The sequence below is a fragment of the Rhinolophus sinicus genome, linkage group LG04 (genome assembly GCF_036562045.2).
Source record: "Rhinolophus sinicus isolate RSC01 linkage group LG04, ASM3656204v1, whole genome shotgun sequence".
NCBI lineage: Eukaryota > Metazoa > Chordata > Mammalia > Chiroptera > Rhinolophidae > Rhinolophus > Rhinolophus sinicus.
Window position 1 is genome coordinate 64,231,367 of NC_133754.1, and position 7,438 is coordinate 64,238,804.

The window sequence follows — 7,438 nt, forward strand, 5'->3', positions numbered from 1 at the left end:
TCATTTGTATTGGTGGAATTTCTTGCTAAGAAAACACAGTGTCTTTCAAAATCCCAAGTTGTTACCAACTTGTCACATTGGAAAGATGATACAATTTCAGCTGAATATTCCCTCTCCAGTCAAAAGTTAATGAGATAATGAGCTCAGTTTAATTTCCTGGTAAGGACACCAGTTTCAAATCACAAAGGCCCCTGACAATTCTGGCATTTCTCACCACCTTCATTCTTGGTGCCGTTGTTTTTGGTGCCCTTCATTTTCAAAGAAAAAAAGAAAAGGTGCAAGTTCTAGCTTTAGCCCAAACTTTCATCAATATGAATTTCATCTTAGCTGATAGTTTATTCACATATCTGGTTGCACTATTTATATATCTATATCTATACTTATATCTATATCTACACCTAGGGCATTCATCCTAGAGTAGAAAACTGACAGAACCACCCAAAGTATTCTGTACTGGGAAAAGGATGTAGAGTTGTGGGAACACGATGGATAGGGCATTTAATCCTCCTTAGAGTAACGAGAAAAGGCTTCTTAGAAGAGATACATATTCAAGCTGAACCTTCAAGGATGAATAAGAACACCCAAAGTGAAGGAAGAAAAATACAAATGCTTCTTAAATTCTTTAAATGTGTCAGGGATGTGGCATGTATGGCAGGAAAGTGAAAGTGGATGAGTATATTGTGGCCTGATGAGAAACTTGACTCTTATGTAAAGACTTTGTCTCTTTATCCTATGGTCCAAAACAATTACTATGGATTCTTCAGCAAGGGAGCAACAGCTTCACATTTGTATTGGAGAAAGAAAAGTGGCAATAGTGATTAAAGTAGTAACAAAAAGTGAAGTCAGAGAAACTTGGCAAGGGAAATTCAAAGACAGAATAGGAAATGGGGAGAACCTAAACCAGAATATTGGGAATGGAAAGGAAAGGGGTGTGTATTAGTCACCTTCCTTCTACCTACTAGTGCAAGCAGCGCTCCTGTGAGCTCTTCTGTTCTTTATCCTTTACACTTTAACTCTAAACAGTTTCCCAACTCTCACACACACTTTGACTGAGAGCTAAAAACAAGGATTCCTGTATTCATTTGAATTTATTTTTGAAAATGAAGACTGGCAGATAATAATATCTCATCAGCTGAATCCCCAAAACACCAGCTGGTGGCCTTTTCAGGGTGACCTGGAACAAGCAACAGAGAGCGTGGATGACTGACTGTGTTTGCTACTGATTGAGTCTCACTCCAGGTTCCGCAGATTGCCACAGCCAGCTGGAATGCTGTTACCTTCCAGCAGATACCCCATGTCTATCTTCATTTGCACTGAAAGACAGGCTCACACCTTTCATCTGAATAATGAGCAAAGATGCCCACAATAATGAAATCTGCAAATCTTTTTGTGATGGCATCTCTTCCTAATCATCCCATCTGTATCAGTTATTCATTCTATCATGTCAGAAAGGGCTCACTGACATGCATTCCTTCCCTCCGGAGGATTTCTCCCAGTTCAGAGTTTGAATTCATTTTCTGGATTGAGTACAGCAAAGTCTTCAGGATATTTTAGGGTAGGAATCTCCAAGCAATATAAGGGAATCTAGTGGCATAGCTCAGTCTTTCTAACTTAACCCTCCTCTTCCCTGGTTTCTGGGGGTTTTCTGTATAGAAGTAAGCAAAACCTGATAACGGAACTACTTCTGTGCCCCCTAATACACCAAGACTTTAACATTTTTTGTTGTTGCCACAGCTTTGAGATATAATTCACATACCATAAAACTCACTTTTTAAATATGCACAAAATTCAGTGGTCTTTAGTATATTCACAGTCATGCAACCATCATCACTGTCTAATTTTAGAACATTTTCATCACCCCCCAAACAAAGTCCATATCCATTAACAGTTATTCCCCATCTTCCCCTTCCCTCCAGCCCTTGGCAAATACTGATTTACTTTCTGTCTCTTTGGACTTAACCATTCTGAACATTTCCTATAAATGGAATCATACAATATGTGGCTTTTTGTGTCAGGCATCTTTCACTTAATATAATATCTTCATGGTTCATTCATGTTATAGCATATATCAGTATTTTATTCTTTTCTATCGACAAATAATATTCCATTTTATGGATCTATCACTTATTATTCATTTATTCATTCATTTGATGGACATTTGGGCTGTTTCCATTTTTTGGCAATTATGAATAATGGTGCTATGAACATTGTGTAAAAGTTTTTGTATGGACATGTTTTTCGTTTCTCTTATGTACCTACCTAGGAGTAGAATTGCTTGGTCATATGGTAACTCTATATTTAACATTTTGAGGAACTGCCAAACTGTTTTCCAAAGTGACTGCACCAGTTTACATTTTCACCGGCAATGTACGAAGGTTCCAATTTCTGCACAGCATCACCAACAGTTGTTACTGTCTGTCATCTATATTTTAGCCATCCTACTGGGTGTGAAGTGGTATCTCCTAAGTTTAATTTGCATTTCCCTAATGACTAATGAGGTTGAGCATCTTCTTAAGTGCTTAGTGGCCATTTGTATACCTTCTTTGGAGAAATCTCTATTCAAATCCTTTGCCCATTTTTTAATTGGTTATTTAATATGTTATTTTAGTGTTGAGTAGTACCAATTCTCTGTATATTCGAGACACTAGTTTCTTATCAGATATATGACTTGCAATTATTTTCTCCATTTCTGTGGCCTGATGTTGATTTCCTGATGGTATCATTTGAAGCACAAAGGTTTTAATTTTGAAGAAGTCCCCAATTTATTTTTATTTTTTACTTGTGCTTTTGGTATCATTTCTAAGAAACTGTTGCTTAATCCAAGGTCACAGTGACTTACTCCTGTATTTTCTTCTAAGAGTTTTATAGTCTTAGATTCATTTTGAGTCAATTTTTGCATACAGTGTGAGGTAGAGCCAGGACTTTTAACCCTTAACTATTAATACATCAATCCTCTTCCTTTCTCCTGTCCCTGTGGTACTAATACACATACACACATTTATACGCTACCTATCTATCTACGAGTATCTATCTAGCTATCAATCATCATCCATCATCTCTATTTCTATCACCATCTTTATCTCTAGCTCCATCTTTAGCTCTAGCTTTATCTCCCCCTCTACCTCTTCTGAAGGTAGCACCTCCCAATCGAAATAACAGCTCCAATTCTTAAAAATTGAGCAAATTACTAGACTACTCTGAGCTTCAGTTTCCTCATCTATAAAAAGAGAAAAAATGTAGAATTCTACGAGCATGTCTAATAGAATCGCCAAAAGATTAAATGCAAAGGCCCTCTTTATTTTCCATCAACAACTTTACTGTAGTTCTTCCTCACAGAAACTTTGAAGGGCTACTGTTCGAAACCCGTAGTTATCAAACGTGACTATACATCACAATCAGCTGGCAAGCTTGTTACAATACAGATTGCTGATCTTAACTCACATAGTGTGTGTGTGTGTGTGTGTGTGTGTGTGTGTGTGTGTGTGTGTGCGCGCGCTCAGAAGATCTGGGGTGGGGCTTAATAATAATTTGCATTTGTAGCAAGTCCCCAAGTGATGCTGATGCTGCTGGCCCAGGGATCACTCTTTGAAAAGCATTAGGAATATAAAATGAGTGTGTGTGGTGGAGAGGAAACCACTTGAGAGCAGGTAGGAGAAGAGCAAAAGCCCAAGGCTATGAGGAAACTTCTTTGGTGAACCACAAGGCTAGTGGAAAAATTAATTAAAATCACCTTGTAAATTTGAATCATGTTTTATCTTTACTGATGGAAGGCACCAGGAGATGGATGAAGAAAACCATATTTCATAAATCCCTAGATAATATATGTAACTTAATGACTCTTTATCTGATTTTTGTAAGTAGAAGTATAGAGTTCTGGTAATATTGCTCTTTAAATATTGAAATAGAATTAGAAAACTTGGCCCAGACCAAGCCGGTGTCATCCTTGCCTCAGCCCTCAGGTATCCTGGCCAGGTAAGAGTCTGTGCAGCGCTGGGCCCAGTGCTGATTAACCCAAACCCAAAGGCAACTATTCAGTGCAGGGCTTCCCCTTCCCCTTACTCAGTCTATACTGTACTTGCCAGAATCTCATCTTTGCATATTTATCTCAACTCTAAGACCCTGTCATTACTCCTACTTATGACTCTCCAAACTTGGGGTTTCTTCCTGATCTCATTGATGTATGAAACATTTCCATTTCCTGTGGACTCAGACTTGCCTCATCCCTCCAGCACCAAGCACCCCATGCTTCCTCAGTTTGGAACATTTTAGGTGTCATAGGAAGATATTCATGATATGCTAAAAAGCAGCTTGCATAACAATATGTGTAATATGCTGCTGTATTATTTTTAAAAAGTGTATAATACATAGAAACAGGTCTAAAAATTATACATCAAATTTGGGGTATTGTCAATTAGGGTGATTTTTTTATTTGGGTTGTTTTTTGCATTCTTTTTCTTTTCTATTTCTTTTTCTTTGACATTGAACATGTGCTACTTGTGTAATTAAGATAATTAACATAATTAAGTACCATAATGAGCACCTAAATATCAAAGCAACTTTGCCAGTTGAAAACAGCAAAGGACTTTAATAATTCACTGCTAAGGAAATACAAATGGTCCTTAAACATATGGAAATATGCTCAATTCACTCATCATAAGAAAACTGAAAAAAATCCAAAATTTTGACAATATACTCTATTAGCAAAAGTTCTAGGGAAACATATACTTTGATACCACGCTGGAGGAACTACAAATTTGCTTCACCACATAGAGGGCAATGGGCAAAAACCATCAAAATAATATAAGCATTAATCCTTTGACCCAGCCAGTTCATTTCTGGGAACTAGTCATAGATATATTTGCATAAATAGTGTGTGTACAAGTTTTCTTCATCATTGTCTTTAATATCAACAAGTTGAAACAACCCAGAGGTCCTTCAACAGAGACTATTTAAGTAATTTATGGTACATTCGTGTGATAGACCATTATGTAGTGTAACATGAATGAAGAAGCTTTCTATACACTGCTATGGAAAGACTTCCAAAATACACTGCTTAAGAAAAAAAGCCAGGTCCAGAGACTGTATGCTACCTTTTGTATAAAATGTGGGTGTGGGAGGATAAAAATATAAGTTCCCATTTGCAGAGGTTGGAAACTAGGCAATGGAAGCAAGAACAGAATCAAGATTGTTCAATATGCACTTTTTATGTGGCTTGATTTATGATCCATCTGCATGTATTACTGTTAAAATATATTTATTTGAAAAATATAGGTAAGTTTGAGTGAGGATCATAGGTCTTCTCTAGGTAAGAAAGAGCCTAGATCTCCCTTCCCTTTATGAGAACCCTCTCTCCGTAAGTTCTCTTTTTGTCTGTATAGATTAATACATGCATATAATTCCTCATATGTGGAGAGAAGACCTTGAAGGAAAGCATAAGCTTTCTGTTAAATTTGCTGATGAAACGAAAAACACCAACAGCATAGAAGCTCCTAGGTACTTGAAAGAGCCAAGGAGAGTATTTGTCAGCCATTCCCAAGGACTGATGGGTATCTTATTCTGTTGCTTCCCTATGACTCTCCCAAGTTGATGTGGCCTAAGGAAATACCTGCTAATACCTACTAAATATAATAATAGGAGCAACAGAAGAGAGAGAGTTTGATTTACTTCCTGAAGTACCATGGGTGGTATGAAAAAGTAAGCTGATGTCAGGAGGCCTTGACATATTAGCTGTGTAACCTGCTTAAATTTCTGCTTCCACTTTTGTAAAATGGGACAAATGGTAATACCAGCACTATCCATCTCACAGGAACATTGTCAAGATCAAAGCATTAATGTACGTGACAGCCTTTTGTCAACTGTAAAAGGCTACACTAATGATAGGCATGGTGGTTATTTTTAAAAGCTAACTCTGATAACTAGACCTTACAAGGGTCATAATTCCTCAGAAAACTAAATATCATATCATTTCCTTTGCCCTTTTACTCACTGTCCTCAAGAAAGTGTAGATTTGGAAGAAGAAAGAAAAGCATAGCATTGGCTGTGTGACATTTGCCACTATTTCATAAATCTTTACATCAAAGGCTAGTATTTTAGAGGCCATTGTTATGAGTTGAATTGTGTCTCACAAAAAGATGTGTTGACATTCTAACCCTAGCACCTCAGAACGTGACATATTTGGAAATAGGGTCACTGCAGATGTAATTAGTTAAGATGGCATTATACTGGAATAGTGCATGCCCTTATTCCATTATGACTGGTGTCCTTATAAGAAGACAGTGTGAAGATGTAAAGGAAGAATACCATGTGAAGATGGAGACAGAGATTGGAGCTATGGAGTCACAAGCCAAGGGATATCAGGATTGACAGCCACCACCAAAGCTAGGAAGAGACAATGAAGGATTCTACCTAGAGTCTCGGAGTGAGCATGGCACCTTGATTTCAGACTTGTAGCCTCCAGAACTGTGAGAGAATAAATTTCCATTGTTTTAAACCACATAGCTCGTAGTACTTTGTCATGGCAGCCCTAGAAAAGAAATATAGCCATTCACTCATTTCTCTCTCAACTCTTCATTTGATCTGAGTAGTTAGCCCTAAGTGAAGAAAGGCGCCTGGACTCACTATGTGGTTCTAATCTCAGCAGAAGTCCCTCTCCCTGTGGACCTCAGAGTTACTCCACGTGGTTACCCCAAGAGCTGTCTGTAAACCAGTTAAAGAAAATTATAACTACTATTGTGGGAGGTTGAATGGTCAGTGAAATTAATTTACATTAAAACATGTCCTCATACCACTAATCGAGACTTTCACTAGACAATGGTGAAACTGAAGCAGATGGAACATAGAAAGCTTTCCCTAGATATTACTGTACATTTGCGATATCAAGAAGCTTTTAGGAAAGATCAGGAAATGTTTTTCATTGATATGTGCAAGTAACCATTCATGGGTGGGGGTTTACCTCTAATGAAAAAAAACTTCTGAAGTTAGAAAATCCCTCTATCACCGTATTATGATTCTCCGGAGAAACAGAACCAAGATGAGAGCGTTAGATAGACAGACAGACAGACAACTAAATATAGATAGTGATTTACCATAAGGAAGTGGCTCGCTTGATTATGGAGGTTAAGTCCTATGATCTGCTGTTTGCAAGCTGGAGACCCAGGAAAACAAATGGTGTAAATTCTAGTCAGAGTTCAAAGGCCTGAGATGCAGGAGCATGAAAGGTGTTAAGTCCCAGTCTAAGGGCAGAAGACTGAGGTCTAGGTCATGCAGTCAGGGAGAGAGTGTAAACGCCCCTTTCCTCTCCTTTTTGTTCTATTCAGGCCCTCAACGGATTGAATGATGCCCAGATTGGGGCGGTCAACCTACTTTACTGATTCAAATACTAATTTCATCCAAAACACCCTCACAGACACACCAGAAATAACATTTGATCTGAGCCCCT